Source organism: Cibotium barometz, chromosome 40 (assembly GCF_041138505.1).
Source record: "Cibotium barometz isolate CiBa-2024 chromosome 40, ASM4113850v1, whole genome shotgun sequence".
In the NCBI taxonomy this organism is placed as follows: domain Eukaryota; kingdom Viridiplantae; phylum Streptophyta; class Polypodiopsida; order Cyatheales; family Cibotiaceae; genus Cibotium; species Cibotium barometz.
In genome coordinates, this window is record NC_141085.1 from 29,554,948 (window position 1) to 29,577,658 (window position 22,711).

The window sequence follows — 22,711 nt, forward strand, 5'->3', positions numbered from 1 at the left end:
AGGTTGGTTGCAAAAGGCAACAGAGTGGCATTAGGGAAAATTTGGACTCAAAAAGGGGCCTTGTAAGAGATCCCTTGGGATGGTGATGTGGACAAAGCAAGCCAATAAATCCACATATAATATTGGAGGGCACGTGCGTCGTTTTTGAGTTCTTTATTCCATTAACTGACATGTAGGGTGTTTTTTAATTCAAAACAATGCATCTTGAGTATAGTTTTTTATTCCCACTATGGTGCCTTATTTTATTGAAAAAAGACACCACTCTCTTTCTTCATTACACTTTTGAATGTAACGAAGCCAACTCTGCTAACCGAACTTAGTCCCTGCAACCCATCATCTTGCATTGTCTCCCTCATTGTCTTCCCGATTGCACAACCACTACCACTCCAAATCCGAGTTTTTTTGAGCGGGAGGTTTTTGATTTTCTCTTCTTCTCAAGGCGGCAAGTTTTGAAAAAGGATGGAAAAGTATTTGTTTTTCATGCGCCATACCTGCATGTGCATGAATAACAATTCCATTTCTTACCTTTTTCAAGTGAGGGTTGTGCTTACAAGTACTCTGTACATTTGGGTTCATCCAGGATACCAACAAGTTTGTTTGATGGACAAGGAGGTATTATTTAGTGATGTTGTCTTTTGGTTTTAATGAAGCAATCTTCTTCACGGGAGATAAGTGTAATATCTAAGGTTTTTTTTGGTTAAAGTGTGAGTTCATTATGCTTTTTGGTGTTGTTAAAGCACAGAACAATGCAATGGAACCTGTGCAGCAAAAGAGGAAAAAGGTGGACATCCACTTCCAAGTAGAACCCGATTATGCTCCCTGCTGTAAAAGAAATTGGTCTAGGCCAGCATGCGAAGCCCGCATTACTGAGCTTCGAAATGAAGGAAAGAAAAACATGGACCTTTGGTTGGATGGTAGTATTTACCCACCAGATCCAACCTCCTCTCAATCTCCATCATTCTTTGGGTTGACAAGTTTCTTCAAGTTTGTGTGTGAGGGTGAAAATGGATTGCTTGGGTATTGCAAAAGACTGTTTGGCCAATGTCAAAGTATCTTTGAAAGACATTTGAGTGATAGAGATGCCAGGATAAAAATGCTTGAAGGTGCGAATTTTTACTTGGCATCGATCACAACAGCTTTGCAAGCTTCAAACGAGGACAAGGCAAAAGTTTGTGCTGGGTTACAAAAAGAGTTTGATCATTTGCAGCAGACTATTTGTAAGATGCAGGACACTATAAAGGAGAAGAATGAAATTTTGGCAGTTCGAGAAATCAACAATTTCACATTGGAGAGTGAGAATGCACACCTTCGAAAACAACTTGAAAAGTTCAACAGAAAATTGCAATATTTGAAAGACACGCCATTAGGTGCTCGATTACGCAAGAGAAAGATCAAACCATTGGAAGAACTCAATGTTGGAGGTGGCCAATGGAAGCGTCGTGTAAAAGCTTGCAGGTATTGGGATCTATAATTTCTTTGAGCTTAAATTTCTTTGAGCACTCACTTTCATTTTCATCTTTAGTTCCTTTCTTGGAGATGAGGGATTGGGTGTGGGGGTGGTATAGTTAGATGAATGGTGGACTGAAATAGCTATCGTTGTTGCTTCAGGATGGTAACAGATGTTGTGGGTCCAAAAGAGCAAGGTTCTGATATATTTGGCAAAGTTCTGACAAGAGACATCATGGAGTCAGCAATACAGCATCCTAAGTTTGCAAGACTTCGATCAGACATAGCAAAGCAATCCTTGCAAGAGGTGAGTGAAGCATTCACGCCTGCAGATGCACAAGGTATATGTGACATGGCTGGTATAAGCACAAAGTCTTACAGGATGTTGTTTAATAAAGTAAAAGAGGGTTTCAATTGCAAGCTTGGAAAAAAGACAGTAATTCCCATTCCAAAACCATTTCACGTAAACAAAGCTCGAAATATTCTCAACTTGGGAATGGTCGAACTTGTTGGAGAGCCTTGTCACGTGTCTAGCACATTGACAGTGACTAAAAAGAGCGGGGAACAGAAAATTATAGAGCTTACTGAGTTCAACAATTTCATCATGGATGTTCGTAAATTACAAATGGCTATGGTGAAATATTATGACATCAGTGTACATGAGTGCAATGGAAGGCTGAAATTTGTTTTGAAACTTGATGAGAGTGAGGTGATCAAAGGACAGAAGCTGGAAAGGGTTAGCATTACTTTAATGAACAGAGCTTTGGATGCAAGTATCAGTAATGCTGATGAGAAGCACTTTAGTGTACAATCCGAAAATGAGATTTGGTGGCTGGCTGCATTTGAGGTGACGTGCTATCCATTTTTAAATAAAGAATATTATGTTGCTATCCTCTTGTTATGATGTTGTAGACAATCTAATAGTTGTTGTTAACAGGTTCCAACAGAGACCCATGAAATTCTGAAGTGGTACTTCAACCAGACTGAGCTTCCTTCCACTATCCAGCAGCAGTCGAATGGCGAAAAGCTTTATGTAGAAGGATATGGTGAATATGAGGTTGAATGGCACCTGGCTGCAGATCTTAAAACCTTGAAATGCATGTTTGGTATTTCCCAAGGAGCAATGGCCAAGTATCCTTGCCTGTATTGTATGACCGAACGAGGTGTCTCCAAAGGAGGAAAAGAGAGAGAATGGAAATGCCCAAATGCAATCAGTAATAGGCGTGAACCCCCAAATCGTGATGCTCCAGGAGTGGATCCTACTTGGGATCCAATTCTTCCTATCCCTTTGATCAGAGTTCATATTTGTGTTTTGCATGCGCTGGTTAGAATAATTGAGAAACTAGTCTACATGTACATCGAATTTTCATGGAATATGAAACCAGCAGTAGAGAGTGAAAGAACTATTAAAAAAATAGAGCAAGTGCTTTCAGATGCAGGTTTACATTGTGGTCAAGTGAAGATTGAGAAGGACTTGAGAAGATCAGGGAAGACCGGAAATGTTCCTAGCAAACCATGTTTTGGAGGTGCAAAAGCCAGAAAGTTCTTATCTAATCATACCCAGAGAGGTCATCTGGGTACAGATTTTGAGGTGTGGAGGAAGCTTCATGCAGCTGTACCTGACCGAGGCTCTTCAGGACAAGCAAGGGTGGCAAAGGCCAAAGCGTGGTTGGCGCTTGATCGCCTAGCACCTTTGTTGCAAAAAGCAAGGTTTGAAGATGGGGATGTTGAGAAATTTGAGGCAGTTGTGACAGAGTTCTACACTAGCTATGAAAAGGCATGGGGTGCGACAAACTTGACACAATACATGGTTATTACTTGAAAACCTACAGCTTTGAGTATTTTTTGTTGTTCAAAAAATATTGTACGATACTAAATGTCTTGTTGTTGTTGAGCATTTGTAGCACATTTTGCATGCACATGGAACCTTCTTTGCGGAAGAGTTTGGAAGCCTTGGGATTTGGTCTACCCAAGGCATGGAAAGATCTCATTGGCAAGCACGTTGTGCCTATCAAAGGGCCACTCAACATGGAGGAGGAATAAAGAAAAGTAATCCCATGAAGCAACTATGTCAGTGGTGGTATAGGCGGATTCAAGTGAGGGCTCGTGTGAAGATCAAACATGCTGAATCAGCTGTGTCATGTGCAATAAGAAAGGTTCAGGCTGAACGGAGACGTTCAATATATGTCTCCTCACAGGGAAAGCAGAATCATGCTGAATGGCTAAGACAACGACAAAGACAGGGCAGAGTGTGGAAGAAAATTGATCATTGAAATATATATTGTAAAACAGTGATGTAACTGAGAAAGATTTTAAAAGAACAAGAGCTTTCATCTATGTCCCATATAAATGTTTCCAATATATATACATTTCATAGTTTGCAATGGTAAACAAGAAGAGTATTGAGAAATATGACGAAACTTCTGAGAAACTGGAACAATCTAAATTTGTTAATCTTGATCAGAGACTTCCCCCAGCCGAGCCTTTTTTGTTGACGTTTCTGCATCATCTTCTTCATCCTCTATTAATGGCACAAGAGGGACCATTGGTCTTGCTGTTCTAAGAAGATGCTTCTTCCCGCAATCACTCAACAGATTGGGATCTGTGATTCCACATGCCAACCCGTAAGCAGCATATGTTAAATAATATTTACATCTTAACGAATATACTCCAGGTCCCTCTCCAAAAATTCGAACAGCTGCTTGCCGCTCCAGAAGTATTGCCTTGTTTGCATTCAGCCTTACGTGGTAGCCACCTAAATACCTGGATAAAGTCTTTATCGCCATCAGAGGAAAACTGGCGTTGTCCTTCGAGTAGCTAGCGTGGAATATCACAATTTGAGGGAATTTTAGGCGGTGTATATATGTTCCTAGTGTCGAATCGTGGCCCAATCCCGCCATACGCTTGCCTGAAGCACGTTTGAGGAATGTGTCTTCATATATTTCCAACTGAAAAAATAAAGGAGCATTAGCCAGAAACAACATCACCAAACATTTCAGGACAAAGTTGATAAAGCCAAATCCAGAACAAAAAAAAACTAACCTCTTGGTTCTCATCTGCTTCAAGCAAGGCGTCTTGCCATAAATTGGTGCTCGAACTAGGAACGTTTTCCGCTGACTTGTTTGGCACATCCCTACACCCTCCCATGTTGGTGATATTCAATCTGTCCCTTGCTTCTTGTAGCTCTTCCTCTGTGGCATCTTTTCCTTCATATCTAAGGGCATCAGCATAGATCATATTTAGTGTTGCTGCAGCAGAAAGGAACTCAGTGTCTTTTATATGGCTATCCACTAGTAGGTACTTGTCTATACCATCATCATCTACAAAATTGTCATCGACCTCCAGATTCTGGGCTATGAAAGCTATGCACTGATCTTCCCTTAAGTTAAATACACGTTGTATGTCTGTCAGCAATATATATTCTGAATCTCCTACTTGGTAGGAGGGGAGTAATGGCGTTGGAATGGGGGAGGAGTCATCTGATTCAATCACAAGCTGACCTACATCACTGTTTTGTTCTCTAACTGCCTCAATATCAACCACCGAACTAAGCTTCCTCTCTTCTTCAACATTGAACTCCTCAATGACATGAGGAGTGTCCTCCTCTTCAGCAGCATCCTCAGCGGTGGGACTTGCCTGACGAGAAATCGTGTCTTCACTTTCAATTTTTGCAAGCGGCTCTGTACCTTCTTCATCTGTTAATTGCACGTTCATGTGCAAGAAGCATAAGAAGGCGTAGGAGTATTCCATCAAGCGGCACTTTCTTTTGTGAAAAGGGCAAAGCAAGGCTCTCTTCTTGTCACATGGCACCTTGTGCCAATCCCTGTTTAACCTCTGCTTCTTATCCGGCGAAACCTTGAGATTAAAATGAATGTGACTTTTCCCATCAATCATCATTGGTTCTTCATTTGTGAGCTCGTCAAACTCTTGCTTTGCCTCTTCGAAGTATCCATGATGGCTAGACAATGTTTCCTCCAGAGAAAAATCGCTATTGAACATCAACGAAATTGCAGGGTGCAAATCATGATGTCGACATTTGTACAGGAAGTCATATAATAGAGTTGCAGGAGTTTCTTTGATCTCTTCGTCCACATCAAATTCGACTTGAACTTGCGACATGGCTGAATTCAAGTCTGTAGAAAAGACATGGAAAATATTAGTGCAGGCAATGAATCAAGAGACAGTCGATCTTAAACAACAAATCTCTGTGGTGTAAATGGATTCAACATAACGCGAGAGGAGATGCCAGAGGAATGCAGGTATTCCTCCTCGCATTGTAGTGAATCTATTTTCCCTAACGCAAATAAAATCACAGCTAAGTCAAGGACCTCTTAATCGATTCACCATAATGCGAGGAGGAGTATTGTGCTTCCTATGGGACCTTCGCTCGCGTTGTGGTGAATTGATTCACCGCAATATGACGACTTTATCATCCTTTGGAAACGCCTCTAACGTTATGGTGAATTAAAAATAAAGATAGTTCTCCAGTACCCATACTGAGAGAGGAGGTGTCAAACGAATTAAAATACTCTTCTTCGCAGTCAATTCACCGTAAGGCGAGGAGTCATAGGTTTTCAATTCACCTTAACGCGATGAAAAGACAAAGCAAGTAGTTCTCCTCGACTGAAACCAAAACAACGAAATAACAAAAGAAGAAAATGTAAATGGATTCAACATAACGCGAGAGGAGATGCCAGAGGAATCCAGGTATTCCTCCTCGCGTTGTAGTGAATCTATTTTCCCTAACGCAAATAAAATTGCAGCTAAGTCAAGGACCTCTTCTCGCGTTATGGTGAATCGATTCACCATAATGCGAGGAGGAGTATTGTGCTTCCTATGGGACCTTCGCTCGCTTTGTGGTGAATTGATTCACCGCAATATGACGACTTTATCATCCTTTGGCAACGCCTCTAACGTTATGTTGAATTAAAAATAAAGATAGTTCTCCAGTACCCATACTGAGAGAGGAGGTGTCGAAAGAATTAAAATACTCTACTTCGCAGTCAATTCACCATAACGCGAGGAGTCATAGGTTTTCAATTCACCTTAACGCGATGAAAAGACAAAGCAAGAAGTTCTCCACGACTGAAACCAAAACAACGAAATAACAAAAGAAGAAAAAAGCACAAAGGAGATAAAAATACCAGGAAAACGAATTGTACACAATCGTCGCAGGAGATGGAGATGAAGGAGGTTGGAGGTTTGTCTTTGACGTTGGATACAGGAGGATGATTGATGAAGGAGGGTTGGAGGAGATAGTCAGTCGTTGATGGAGATGAAGGCCGTTGGTGGGATAAATGAGAGGCAATAAATGAGATGAGTATCCTAGAAAATCCGTCTTTAATGCTACGCAACACGTCAGCGCCACGTTTTCAACCGCCATTCCATGATTGCCACGTGGCATCCCGCCGTGTACCTAGCAAAAGAGGCAATAAATGAGATGAGTATCCTACAAAATCCGCTTTTAATGCTACGCGACACGTCAGCGCCGCGTTTTCACCCGCCATTCCATGAATGCCACGTGGCATCCCGCCGTGTACCTAGCACGTGTACAAGGTATAAAGTTTAATCAAAGCCCTTTTTAATGCTATACGACACGTTAGCGCCGCCTAGTCGCCCTGGCAGCCCGCCAGCACGTGTGTTCGCTCTAAAGACTAATCAAAGCCGTTAATCACGCCACCTTTTCGTCCTCTTATCGATTTTGCCTTGTCCGTCCTCCTGCTTGCCTCCAGCTGACTTCCGACTACCGCCACAGTACTGAGCCGACTTTCCAACACCTGCACGACAGTCTCCATCCATTCACAAGCAAGAAATGTAAGTTTTTGTATAATACTTGATTGTTTTGTAAGTTTCTTGTATATTGCTTGTTTGTTTTGTTTTTTCTTCGACTGTTTGCCCTGTGCCATTGTTTATTCTTCGACTGTTTGCCTTCTGCCGTGGTGACTCGATTCACCTTAAAGCACACGACGGGCCATTAGAATCTCAATAAGCTCCATGTCTTATGGTGGATCGAATCACCAAGGGAGAAGGCAAACGTAAGAGATTCGCGAAAATCGATTCACTATAACGCGAGGAGGATTGTTTTGCTTTGACTGGCCCTTAGACTCGCGTTATGGTGAATTCACCATAACGCATGACCAAAGGGCAAAGGATTCACGATAATCCACCTCTTATTGGTGTCAATTAAATCACCTCCTACACGACAGTCTCCATCCATTCCCACTCATAGAATGTGATGAAAGTGTAATACTTGATTGTTTTGTGTTTCTTGTATAATACTTGATTGTTTCGTTTTTCCTTCGACTGTTTGCCCCTGCCGTTGTTTTCTCTTCGACTGTTTGCCCTCCGTCATGGTGATTCGATTCAGCGTAAAGCAGACGACGAGTCATTAGAATCTCAATACTATTCTATGTGTTATGGTGAATCGACTCACCAAACTGCTAGACGGAAAGGTAAGAGATTCGGGAGAACCCTCCTCCCGTTGTAGTAGATCGATTCACTATAACGCGAGGAGGATTATTTTGATTTGACTGGCTCTTAGTCTCGCGTTATAGTGAATCAAATCACTTTATGGCAAGATCGAAGTTCAAATAATGCACGATAATCCGCCTCTTATTGTTGTCAATGAATTCGCCATAATGCGAGAAAAATTATTGTGCTTCTGTGGACCTTCATCTCTCGTTATGGTGAATGGATTCACCATAACGCGAGGAAGTGCATATTGCTTTCTTGGCCCCCCTCTCTCGCTTTATGGTGAATTGTTAATCGTGTACTACTGAATAGCAAAGTTTTCTGCTTTTTCTTGCGTTTTCAGATGGCTCGTGTAAGGCATACAGCTAGACCCATTGATAATGCAGCTCCCTCATCTACTGGGAAGAAGATGGGCGTTCTGAAAGCCTCAAGATCAAGAAAATCAAGTAGTCCTTCCCGATTGTCCAAAACGCAGCCTAGACTCAGGCGTTTCGCAGAGCATTCGGCAGCCCTGCGAGAAATCAAAAAGTTTATGAAGCACCCGACAGCTGCTATTCCCAGATTGCCTTTCCAGAGGCTTGCCAGGAGAATTTGTGAGCAGAATGGAATTTTGTTTAGGTGGAAGGCATCGGCCTTGTTTTGCTTGCAAGAGGCCACAGAAGATTGGATGATCGAATTTTTTTTGGATAGTTACGTTCTTGCTGCCCACGCACACAGGGTGACAGTAATGGACAAAGATTTTTTCAGCCTTATAGCCCTTCGTTTCAGATACGATAAGTCACTTAGACCAGTTACGTTTACTGATGAACGAATGTTACAAATTTTGGATGTCCGGCCTGTACAAAAAGTGAGAATTGAAGAGGTGACCGAGGGAGGTCCAGATCATGAGCATCAGACTCGGGCAAATTTAATGACAAGCGCTCAAAGGGAACATCAAGCTGCAATGCTTGCATTGCAAGCAAAAAGGGAAAATGTTCGAGCACTCCACGCCATGAATCGGGAGGCGCTGCAATTTTTGTTGCCGGAGTTCTATGTACCCTTTAATATTAGAGGGCATAGATGTTATTTCCCGATTCATGCTGAAGAAATCAACATTTTGTTTGATCCCAAAACTGAAGTCAACGACAAAGTGCTCAGATGTGTTTTAAGGTATACTCTTTTCTCTGTCCTCCCACAATTTTTCATTCTTGGCTCTTAAAGTTGATGCCTCACTCTTGATATGTTTCCTTGTGAAGTTTTGTTATTTCGCTATTGCCCGAGGATGTACAGCAACGAGTGTTCCAGATTGATTCACTGGTCTCAACACTGTTGCTAGAAGAGTCAGTTCCGTACCTCGATGTGCTGAACTGGTTTCGGGAGGTCCAGCTGGACGATGCCCGAGTATTTTTTTTGGCATATCATGAAAAGTGAGTTTGTCTCTCTCTCTCTCTCTCTCTCTCTCTCTCTCTCTCTCTCTCTCTCTCTCTCTCTCTCTCTCTCTCTCGCATGATGTTTATAGGAATCACCGTACACGAGTTATATAGTGCTTCCTTTGGATTGAAACTAATAGAATTCTATTGTGCAGTTCCCATTGGAGTCTTCTACTAGTCGACGTGCAAGAAAATGTCATTTACCTTGCAAATTCGACATCTGGTGCCCATGGAAATGTTTTGCTGTAAGTAAAAATCATTAAGATACATATTATTGTTTGAGTTAGAAGTCCGGATTGATCAGGATAATGATTGATCTCTGTTTACAGTGGAGTCAGGAAACTAATGGCAGCTTACGAGAGCCTCAGCATGGACATCGACAGCCTGGATCGATCGACCATCCGTAGGGTTAGTGTCCCCAAACAAGAAGATGGCTACAGCTGTGGGTGGAGGGTTGCACTTAATGCAATGTTGCTGCTACGAAGCATTTTTCAGCTCCCTTCAGAGGATGTAAGCATTTTCAGCTCCCATACGCATTTGTGCGCCTGTTTATCTTCTTATATATTGTCATGTTGATCTTATTTATGTCTTGATGAATTGTGATGGCAGTTTCCATCAATGTCTCGCTACGTGGACCTAGACGTCCAAACGTTTAGGGAGGAAACGATTGCGAAATTGATCGAGGTCGCTGAAGTTATGCCTCCAGACGGGCCAGTGGACTTCATCCCGCCCAATCCACGAGGGGGGATAGGCCCCCCTGAGCCTCTTACATGGGCTCCATACTTGGGAGAAGAGCCCTGGCTCCATCCTGAAGCCGATACCTATGGGTTCCAGCCATAAATAGTTTTTTCCTTCTTCCAACAAATGTACGTTTAAGCTATACATGTATTGGAGGGAGAACATCAAATGTAAATACACTTATCATTTGAAAATCAGAGGATCAAATTTGCTACTGTGTTCCTTCACTGCTTGCTTTCTTACTTTAAGCCTTTTTTTGTGTACATAAAAATTCAATTGGGGAATTCTTGCCTTCATTACATTGTTTTAAACAATAAAGCATTACAAAAGCAATGTTCTGAATAGATAAGTTTATTGCATATGGAAAATACATTGTCACCGTATACATGGTCACATCATATATCTTCTAGTGCCTCCAATTCATGTGGGGCTGCAATATCTTTACAAATGATCTGATGCTCTCTTCTTTTACTTAGCTTCCGACCATCGAGCTTGAAGCAAAATTGATCTGGAGGATTCTGAATAGCTACTTCTAATTCCTTCCTAACATATTCGAGAGTCCAATTCTCTTCCACTTCCAATGTCAAAGATGGGTGACCCTGTCGAATCATAACTATATCTATCAAGCAAGAGTGGCTGCCATCTCTTGTATCTTGGTCCATGCTTTCCCAGTTGTTGTTGATCCATCGCCACCTTCTATAAGTAAATGACATGCACAGATGTTGCCTGGCAATATAGTATCTGATTCCAAAATATCATTAGGATAATTTTCCGAGTATAATCAAATAAGCGTTGTAACTGTTTCACAAAAATACATTTTAATGTTTTAACACTCACCGAAATGCAATGTCGGAGGTGTTCAATCGACATTCGATCAAATCATCTCCCTTTGATGATTTCACTCTCCAACCTTTGTCAAACAAATGATCAAGCCAGACTTCATCTACATCTTTGCACACAAAAGTTGTTCTAGTTTTTCTCAATTGTTTACAATCAGAAAATAAATGAACAAAGCATGCAATTGGAACAAACAAACTTAAGTGCACATTTCTTGCACCAATGCTAGGCTTCATAGCACATTTAATATCATTAAACATTTTCGTCCTGTATGACTCTATCACTTCTGTGTCAAGCAATGGCCACTCCGGACTATCAAGTGCGGGCAACGGAATACGTTCCAACTTTCCATGTCGACTCGATTGAGTGGGCAAGGTATAAAATGAGTCATAGAAATATGTTCTACTTCTTGCGAGATCACTTGGTGCACGACCTTCATATTGAAGTTCCCCCACCTCACCATGTACGACATTCAAGAACCCCGTCAAGCATTGTGCAGGCTCCCACTCCTGAAGGTTGGATGGGTACAAATCTGTGTAAGGCAGAAAAATGTATATCAATCACCTTATTTGCTACGTTGAAATACAAAACACAAGCACTTACAATGTGGTCTGTGTCTTGGAAGTCCTTCCAATGGTCCCACGTTGATCTCTTTTTGCATGAATACATGCTGGATCAACACTTCTTTGACAGTTTTCCCTCCTGGTGCCATCTTAAAGTCAAGGATCCTTCCTTTCCAATGTTTGGCCAAGTCTTCAGATGCCTTTCCCTTCACTCGGTAGTGGCCTTGTTTTCCTGGCTGCATAGTGACCCAAGAGTACTTCCTGTATACTTGGGGAATCCATTCTTCGTTCTCGTCTTTTATGTTATACAACACAACAGATGAGATACTGCTCCTTGCTCGTTTCAGTCCACTTTCGGGTGCCATGATAGAATAACAGACGTATGAGAAAGAAGAAGTAGCAGAAAGTGGATGACTGGGCTAACCGCTTTTGTGGATCAAGGAGGGAGGATGAAATGAGGGACGGTGTGTTCTTTTTGGGCGCCAAAGATGTTTCAAGATTCAAAAGTGGAACCAAGTTGAGGGAATAACCGGGAGAATTTGTATCTATCTATTCCAAGCATTCAAGCTTCATTAGTTCTAGGGGTGGTGGAAAGAATTTTTTAGTGCTCCACGTCTAACACAGGAATGTGGAAAACATTCTTTTATTGTGTTAGTTTCTGACAAAAAAACGGTTTTAAATATTTTAAGACAAGGTGATGGTTTTTTTTAATATTTCATGAAGATAAGAGTTTCTCCACGTTTTGGGTGGGTTTGTACAGAGGTCCCACCACCGGTGAATCTCGTTCGTAGATTACATGTCACTCAATCTATGTGTCTATTATTATATTATTGTTGAAACAGCCCTCTTTTGAGTCCAGAATTTTCCTAATGGCAGAATGTTTACATTGAATGTAGACATGCCTGAAATGAGTGCTGCGATGTTTGCAAATGGTTCAGGAATTGTTGCAGACACAGACATTTGGCATAAAAGGATTGGACATGTAAACGTGCAGAGATTGAAGTCTATGCAGACAAAAGGAATTGTGACAGGGCTGCCAAAATTTAAAGTGGAAGGTATGCAGAAAATATGTGAAGCATGCCAATTTGGGAAGCAAACAAAGCATGTGTTTCCACGTAATAGATATGTGAGCAGAAATGCACTAGATGTTGTGCATTCAGATGTATGGGGTCCTACAAAGACCATATCTATGGGAGGCTGCAGGTATTATGTGACGTTCATTGATGACCACACAAGGAAAGTGTGGGTATATTTCATGAAGGAGAAGAGTGAGGTGTTCACTCACTTTCAGAATTTCAGAGTTTTGGTTGAAAAGCAAACAGGGAAATATGTAAAGTGCCTAAGGTCAGATGGAGGGGGAGAGTACTTCTCCAATGAGTTCTCTGAATTTTTGAAGAAGAATGGTATTCGGAGACAGTTTACATGCAGATACACTCCGCAGCAAAATGGAGTTGCTGAGCGAAAAAACAGGCACATTGCTGAGATTGCGCGAGCATTGATGGAAGAGAAGAATATGCTGCATAGCTATTGGACTGAGGCTGTTTCTACAGCAGTATACATCATGAACAGGACTCCAACTGCAGCCATACATGATATAACTCCAGAGGAGAGGTTTACTGGCAGAAAACCAGATTTGTCTCATCTGAAAGTCTTTGGATGCATCGCATATGTGCATCTGCCAGATGAGCTGAGAACTAAGCTGGATCCAAAAGCTGAAAAATGTGTGTTTATTGGATACTCCCTTGAGCAAAAGAGATACAGGTGTTATAACCCTGCTACACATGAGTTGAGGGTAAGCAGGGATGTTGTTTTTGATGAGATGAGCAGCTGGTATGCTGCTGAAAAAGAAGCTGTTGGGGCTGATGTGAGTGGAAGTGTGGTTGCACAAAATGCAGGTCAGCAATCACAGTCTTTGAGTGGACCAGGAGAGTCCTCATCTAGTGGGTCTATTGATAGACCATGGAGTGGCAGGCTGCGTCATAATACCAGTCTTGCAAATGTGATTAGTACATCACGTAAAGGAAAAGAGAAAGTGGTTGAGCCCCTTGGTATGCCTGACATTTCTGCAGGGCATTCTCATGTTGATGGAGAGTCTAGTGGCTCAGATATGAGCCTTGATGAGGAGCTTGGGATCCCACCTATGAGAACACCTGGTGTAAAGAAGGCTATGGAAGCCATGAATGAGAAGCTGCGAAGATCTGGGAGAGTGAAAAATCCTGTGCAGAGATTTACCTATGATGGTTATGTGGCACATCACTATGCATATATGACAAAGGTTGTGTAGGTTGTTGAGCCCACATGCATTGATGAGGCTGTTGGAAATGTGAATTGGGAGAAAGCTATGGATGAGGAGATGGATGCACTATATGGAAATGAAACTTGGGATTTAGTGCAATTGCCTGAAGGCAAGAAAGCCATTGGATGCAAGTGGATGTACAAAGTTAAACATAACAGTGATGGAAGCATAAACAGGTACAAGGCTAGATTGGTAGCCAAAGGATATGCGCAGACATATGGGATGGATTATGAGGAAACTTTCAGCCCAGTTGCCAAGATGGCAACGGTGAGAGTTGTGATAGCAGTGGCTGCGTCAAAGCAATGGTCTTTACATCAGATGGATGTAAAGAATGCATTCTTGCATGGGGATTTGCAAGAAGAGGTGTATATGTTGCAGCCACCTGGTTATGAGGATGTGGGTCACCCCGAGCATGTTTGCAGGTTGAAGAAAGCCTTGTATGGCTTAAAGCAAGCACCAAGAGCATGGTCTGACAAGATTTTTGAATATCTTGTCACTATTGGCTTTCATGTAGCCAATGCAGATTTGTCGCTGTATGTAAGACATGGTGATAGAGGAGTTGTGCTTGTTGTCATCTATGTAGATGACTTGATCATTACGGGGGACCATGATGCAGAGATCTTTGATGTAAAGATCTTGCTTAGACAGAAGTTCCAGATGAAGGATCTGGGGGAGCTCAGATATTTCTTGGGCATTGAGGTAATTAGGTCACCACATGGTATTGGATTACTGCAGAGACAGTATGGCTTGGACATGTTGTCCAAGTATGGTATGACAGGCTGTAAGCCTATTTCTGTGCCATTGGATCAGAATGGCAAGTTGAGTGCAGATTCAGGAGAGATCTTGGAGGATCCTACTATGTACAGGCGCATAGTAGGAAGTTTGATCTACATGATGATCACCAGACCAGATTTGAGCTATGCTATTGGGTTGGTGAGTCAGTTTATGCAGGTTCCACGGAAACCGCACTTGGATGCAGTGAGACGCATACTGAGGTATGTGAAGTCTACTTTGCATTGTGGACTATTCTATGAGACTGGGACAGAGATATGTGTACATGGGTACACAGATGCTGATTGGGCTGGTAGTATCTCAGATAGAAGATCTACCAATGGATTCATGTTTTCTTTAGGGAGTGCTGCTGTGACTTGGAGCAGCAAGAAGCAGCCTACAGTTGCTCTATCCAGTACAGAGGCCGAGTACAGAGGAGCTGCTATGGCAGCATGTGAGGTAGCTTGGTTGAGAAAGCTACTTGCAGATTTGGGTCTATCAGTGGTGGATAGACAAGTTGTCATTTTTTGTGACAACATTAGCAGTATACAATTGGCCACGAACCCAGTCTTTCATGCTCGTACGAAGCACATAGAGGTCCACTACCACTTCGTCAGAGAGAAAGTCTTGGCAGGAGATCTTGACCTTGTTTATGTCAGCACAGAGGATCAGGTAGCTGACATCTTCACCAAAGCATTGGGTATAGAGAAGCTCCGCAGATTCAGGGCTTCGCTTGGTGTACATGAGATGGAGTTGAGCTCGAGGGGGAGTGTTGAGATATCGAGCTCGTCTAGTGAGGCGGTGGCCACTGATGACCCGCCTGGGGGATAGGCCCCACACTTACACCACTGGCATGGTTGGTGAGACCTTGGGTGATATGCGGCTAGTGGGATGACAGGCTGTGTGACAGCCATTCTAGAGACTAGCATAGTTATAGCGCCAGCTCATTTAGTCGGGTTCACACTATAGAGAACCCGTGTATGTATTTGGTTGAGTACCTTTCATATTGTGTGTACTCTTATTCTTGTATATGGTGTGTTGAGTGTTGAGTGAAGAAGAAGAAGATTTTCAGCCTCTCACCTTGTGTGTTCTCTATTAGGGTTTTGTGAGTGTGTGTGTGTGCTTGCAAGAGCTCAAGCTCTCTTCCCCCCTGCATCTTTTCAAAGGTATGGGAATAGACTCGTCATGGAAATTTTTTAGGGAAAAGAGGCCAAGGAAGTTTTGAAGGAACCACTAGCTTCACATGCTACTATTGGACATACCAAAGCAAAATGTGCCTCCATGAAAAAAAAGCATGATGAAGAAAGACAAGAAGAACTAATGCAGCTCAAGGAGAATCCATCAAGTGCCAACATGATGTAGGCAGATGACACACAGTTAGAGGTTCATGACATCCTAATAGTGAAAAGGGCTTAGGCAAGTGAATTGGGCAAAGTGATAATTCCGCTTGGTGATCAAAACCCACCCAAAGGCCACAAAAATTTAGTTGTGGACTGGGAACAACAGAAGAAGGTGAGAATTCAATTTGCTAGGGAAATAGAAAGAAGGCAAGGCAAGGCAAGGCAAGAAAAAGGAGGATTAATCAAGAGAAATCATTGCAATTTTTTTGGAAGAAAGTGGAAGCAAGCATGCGAAGCACTTTGACAAGGAATGCCTAGAAGAAAAAGAGAAAAATGCTAACTAGTTGCAAACAAATGTGATGTTAATGCTAACTAGTTGCAAACAAATGTGATGTCAATGCTGCTGGATAGACGAGTTTGGCTAAAACAAGTATTAGATTTATGTCCAAGGTTCAAGGCCAAAATCTTGATGGTAGGCATTGAAAGATTGAGTAAAGAACTGAAGCACATGGTAGAGGAAGAGACCCCAGAATGTGGCAATATGCAAGCAAAAGATCCAACAGCATCCAGAGATGATGAAGTGGCCAAAGTTAAAATTTAACTCAACAATGTTCTCATTAATGATGCAGTGCTCGATGGAGAGTTTGGAGTGAATGTTGTCACTGAAGAAACTGCATTAGGATTGGGCCTCAAGTGGGAGCCCATTCAGTTCAACATAAGAATGGCTGACAACATGGTGGTGGTACCAAAAGGAATCATTAAAAATGTCTCTAATGAGGATCAAACAAGTTGACTTCAAAGTCAACTTAGTAGTTATCACCACAGAAAACCACACCAAGTCTTACCAAGTATTATTAGGAAGGCCCTACCTGAGACATGGTAAGATAAAGCAGGACTGGGGTAGAAACAAAATCACCATCAAAAGGGGAAAGTCAAAGGTGCATGGTGGATCTCACTGATGCAAAGAAACAAGTGAAACCTGCTCAGAGGCCATTCTATGCCAAAACTTTTAACATGTTAAATATCTTTGATGATGATGAAGAGACCAAAATACTTCATGAATATCCAAATCTGGTGCCCTTGTACATGATATGTAAGATTCCTCCCCAGCCTCTCAAAATGTCCAGCATATTCCCCTGTAATCAATTCCCTCTTCAGAAATATAAGAGATCTTGTCTCTACCTGTTTTGGCATAGAGAGAGAAAATATTCTAGAAAGAGAATATTCAGATTTTGAATATTTTTGGATAGAAAAATATCTCATCTTATTAAAATGAATTCCCCTGAAACAGAAATTCAGAAAGAATTTTCCAATGTGCAATTAGAATTAATTGGAAATGGGTATAAAGGACCTTAGCCTAAGGGTCTAGATTTTCAAAAAATTTTGGATTATGGTCCAATTAAGGTTCCTATGGGCCAATAGCATCAATCCATGTGTAGGGAGGAGATAAATCCAATTTTGTAAAAGAAGATACCCAAAAATGAGTAAATGCTCACATAAGATGAAGAGTTGACTATGTACAAGGTTTATTAGTAAGAAACTATGAGTAATATCAAAAATATGAGATATTTTGGGTATCCAAAAATGAGTAAATGCTCACATAAGATGAAGAGTTGAAAATGTACAAGGTTTATTAGTAAAAAACTATGAGAAATATTAAAATTATGAGATATTTTGGGTATCCAAAAATGAGTAAATGCTCACACAAGAGAGTTGAAAATGTACAAGGTTTATTAGTAAAAAACTATTAGCAATATTAAAAATATGAGATATTTTGGGTATAATGATTCATTCCATTTTGACACATATGTAAGGAAGGGGAGTTCTTTAAAGGAGGTGCATATTTCACATGCTTGAATGAGTTTTAAACTCAGAAATAATGTGATATTTTTATCTCTCCTCTCTCTTGAACCAAACCAAATCAAAATGGAACCAAACCGAATAAAAAAGGAACCAAACTAGGTCCAAATCTAGTCCAAATTCAACCAAACTGAATTTGGAAAATTCTAGAATTTAGTTAGCTTTGGTTAGAGCTTCCCTCTCCTATAAATAGAACATGAGTCCTTTGAAAAAAATAGAAGAATTTTACTATACTAGAGTTATGCTGAAATAATGCTAATTTCTACTATTCTCTAAAATTCTCTCCAAATTGAAGAAATTGGAGCTTCCCTCTTTCTTCAATCCCCATTGGTGGCTTCATCAACATACTTAACCAATTGATTGGTTGGGGGCCTCTACCGTGAACAAAGAATCAAGCAATTTGTAAGGTAATTAGTGAATTTTGATCATTTTCTATAATTTCTCAATGTTTCTCTCTTCTCAACCCCTCTCAAGCTTGAGAAGCTTAATTGGAATGGTTTTTGAATGTTATTGAAGTTAATTGATGAATGGTAGTGAAGAGTTACATAATTTGATGAATGCTATTGAAGTTAATTGATTAATGATAGTTAAGAATTACATAAATTTTCATTTATGCTTAATTCTAATGGTTTTTATGTAATTTCTCTCTCTCACTCAAGAAATGGTCATACTCATGACCCATTCTCAATCCAAATAAAGCTTTTCATAAAGCTTTTCCTTAATCCAAGATTAATCTATGCTTGAGGTCAAATTAATGGCTTTTTTCTATGCTTTTAGTTTATGTATTTCATGAATATTAATGATTCAACCCATTATTGGGTTAATGATCCAATTAAGGATCATTCTAATCATTTTCTTAATGATAAGCTTTATCCTTCAAAATAAATTGAGATTTATCAATCATAGTAGCAGAGCTATGGCAAAATTTTTATAAAAATTACACATAAAATAATTTTATTCAAAGCATGAAAAGAGAACTTCCTACCATATTCTAGGAATTATCATCCTAGATTAATTGAAAGAATTTTATTGTAATCATGGAGAAATTGATTTTTATGTTATGCATAATTGATGATTATTTTATTGTAAAAGTGTTACTTTTATCATATTTGGATTTCATGCATAGAGGTATGCATAAAAGAATTATTATTTTAATATAAAAGTGTTTCTTTTATCATATTTGGATTTCATGCATAGAGGTATGCATAAAAGAATTATTATTTTAATATAAAAGTGTTTCTTTTATCATATTTGGATTTCATGCATAGAGGTATGCATAAAAGAATTATTATTTTAATATAAAAGTGTTTCTTTTATCATAATTGAATATCACAAAGGATTTTAAAAAGTCTACCAATGGCAAGGAGGTACCAATCAAGCCCTCTATTGGTGGTGTTAAGGCAAGAAGATTCTTGTCTCGACCCAAACACAATAGTAAGCAAGTAAGGCAAGGTAGAACAGTTTCAAGGATTAGTTATGGATTGTGGAAGCAAGTCCATAATGCCGTGAACGATCATGAGGCAGATGGGGAAGCACGAAATGTGAAGGCAGAGGTGTGGAGGTCTCTTGATCAACTCTTCATGTTCTGTGACAATGTAACATGGACAAAGAGTGATTACAAGAACTTTGAAGAGGCAATTAAACATTTTGGGAAGTCAATGAAAGACGCATGGATAGCTTGCAATATAACTCACTACATGGTAAAGTGATGTCTTCTTCTTTTACTTAAGTGTGATCCTCTTTTCTTTTATAACTTACTATGCATTCTTATGTCTTTGTGAAAACAACATATCATCTACAACCACCTTCCCTATTTTGTCAAAAAGTATGGATGCCCAGCAATTTGGTCTACCCAAGGCATGGAGAAGTCTCACTACATGGCACGTAATGCATTTTTCAGACACACACAACACTATGGAGGGAGTCAAAAGGCAAATAGTCTGAAGGAAGTCTTCCAATGGTTTTACCGAGGCATTCTACAAAGGCTGCATGCTAAAAGAAAAGTTGCTAGTTCCAAAGTCAAGCTTGCTTTTATTCTAGCCCAAAAGCAAAGACGAAGACAAACTTTGGACAATTCAATGGCAGCAGAGAGACATAGACAGTGGAGGGATTCGAAGATATTTAGAAACCATAAATGGACAAGTAAACATGAATAGTAGTTTGTAACTTATTGGTGTTATGTCCACATGTTTTCAAACTCAATCAATAGATTTTTATTCTGTGGAACAAGTGACTCTTGGTGTTATGCCTATATGTTTTGAGACTCCATCAAAAGTATTTCTTTTGTGAAACATGTGATCTATATTAACAAGCATCAATACATCCATATATTAACACACAAAAAATTCAATCAATACTACTTAATTATGCTAGACATACTGTTGATCCTTACCAATAAAGTACTGAGTGTCAAACGCTTTTAGAAGCTTTTGAGTGTGGGAAGAGTACTGAAGTGTCGTACGGTGATGGGACAAATGCAAAAGGGTACTGATCATCCGTACGGACAAGGAACTAATGAGGATCAAAGACTTTGTACAAATCAGTTCAACTTCAACATAATGTTTGTGCTATATTTGATGACTAAATCCTATTACTCCCAAGGCTTGCGAGTCGGAACTCTCTTTTTGAACTTGATTGGACTCTTTTTCTTCCTTATTGGCTTGATATCGACTTTCTGTTTATCAATGCTTGCCTCTGTTGCTTGTCTGAGAGGGGTATCCTTGTCTTCAGCTATCTCCACGTGTTCTTCTTCTTGGATTGTGTGGCCTGATGCAATCATGGGTGGCTCTCGAAACCTTATGAGCTTGTGTTTTCCATAGCCCTCTAGACATTTGGGCTCCTTAACACCACATGCTAATGCATAAGAAGTGTAAGACAAAAAGTAAGAGGCCCTAGAGGCCTGCTTATTCACATAATCCCCAAATATATCTATGGCGGACAACCTCTCTATTAAAATGATCTTTTCCTTTTGCCATGGAAGATCATGTCCACCTAAAACCCTAGACAAACATTTAAAGAAGTAAACAATGGCTTCTCCATTGTTGCTCAACTGCCTATGGTAAATCAAGATCTTAGCACTGCCTAGATCATGAATATAATGAGCTAGGCTTGACATTTTGCCAAACCCAGCTGGCCTTCTTCCACTTGTTCTCTGGAGGAATGTGTCATCCTCAATTTGTAGCTGCCATGTATCAAAAGATTGTAGTGAGACAATGATACATAACTACAAAACATTTAAACACAAGATAAAGTATTTGATTTGAAGTAATAATATCATACCTTCTCATTTTCATCAGCAACAAGAAGTTCATCTTTCCAAAGATTTATTCCTCTCCCCTCCAGTCCAGCCTCTTCTTTAAGTTTTTCCTTATGAAGTGCTGAGAGATTCATAGCTTCCTGGGTGAGCTGGAAGGCAGCTTCATCTGGCTCTTGGAAATTTTCAGCCTCTTTGAAACAAATAGTAAGGGCCTCTGCAGGATCAAAAGTTGTTTCCAAAGCTAGCAGTGAATGGTCATCCTCTATGCCAACCTCCTTGTCAAGCCTTGAAGCCTGGGCAATAAGGGAAATGGCATAGTCCTCCCTCAAATTGAACATACACTCTATATCATGGAGGAAAACATAATCTTTACCACCAATCAAGACACCTAGAAGCATGGGCACTGCATAGTTGCTGCTCTGAACATCAAAATCTTCAACTGGCTGTGCTGCCCTAAGAGTTTCAGTCCTCAGTTAAACAAGGTCAAGAGCAGCCACTTGCAGCCCCTCATCCTCGAGGTTGATATCTTCTTCCTGCTCTGCCATATCTGTTGCCATAGGAATATCCTCTTTTACCTCCGCTACAGATATATCTTCTTCTTCAGTCTCCTGCCCTTGCTCTTCTAGAGATTGCTGTTGAAAGACAATGTACATAAGGAATGCCATGTTTTCCTCAAGCACTCTACACTTTCTGGTGTGCAAGTTATAGCTGAATTTATATTCCTCAGGTAGGCTGTCAAACCTTCTATTCACATGGTACCTCAGCCTGTCAATGGAGACAATATGATTTAAATGCACAAAAACCTTTTCACCTTCCACAATCCTTCCTGCCTCTGTCAGTTGTTTGAAGGTATCCCAATGGTCTGAAAGGAAATCTCTGTGATGGTCCAAAAGAGAGCTCATAGTGAACTCCCTGTTGAAAATACTGTGGTATATGTGGAAGTTCCTCTGAGCCTTGCACTTGTGAAGGAAGTCAAATAGGAGCAAATCTGGAGATTTGTCCTCTTCTAGTTCCCTTTGTTTTGAAAGGGAAGACTCACCTTTCTGCTCTAGTCTCTTGCTTTTGCCTGAACCAAAATTTATATAACATGAATTCTATATGCTGACATATGCAATCAGATAATGTATAGGATATCACCAAACAACTCTCTTCATGAGCACACATGAATCACCTGGTGATTGCTGTGGTCTGAGTATAGCAGCAGAAAAGTCCAGCTTCCTCTTGAAAGGAGGGGCCTGAGAATCAACTGTTCTAAAGCAAAAACCTTTCTCATCATCAAGAAAGACATCCCCAGGGACATAGAAAGCAGAACAATGAGGAAACAGTAAAAACCAAAAGGGACACAAGAATTTGCAACAAAACGCGATACAGATCCATTTGAAAAATGTCAAGTGCTCTCCTCACATTTTGTTGCAAATTCTAAATTTCTATTGACATCCATCTCCAATCAAATGCTAGGGACATCTCACAATGTTCAGGACAGTGAATGGTACTAGGAGGAATTCCCCAGGGCAAAAGAGAGCAAAACAAAGAGGAAGAAATAAAAACTAAAACAAATATCAGAATTTGTAGGAAAACGCGATTTGGAGCATTTGGAAAATGTAAAGCACTAATCGCATTTTGTTGCAAAATTCTAAATCCTATTCATATCCATCTCTAATCAAATCCTAGGGTGATCTACTAGATTTCTAGGCACTGAGATGGAAGAAATATATATCAGAAAA

General features: G+C 40.4%; 1 long non-coding RNA gene across 1 annotated transcript; it reads left to right on the plus strand.

Moving 5' to 3' along the window:
* Positions 1-9,088: 9,088 nt before the first annotated feature.
* LOC147615393 (uncharacterized) lies at positions 9,089-10,014 on the plus strand. The gene is made up of 3 exons (XR_015262719.1): positions 9,089-9,323; positions 9,482-9,571; positions 9,656-10,014. It is a non-coding gene; the product is annotated as an uncharacterized LOC147615393 (long non-coding RNA).
* The last annotated feature ends 12,697 nt before the right edge of the window (positions 10,015-22,711 follow it).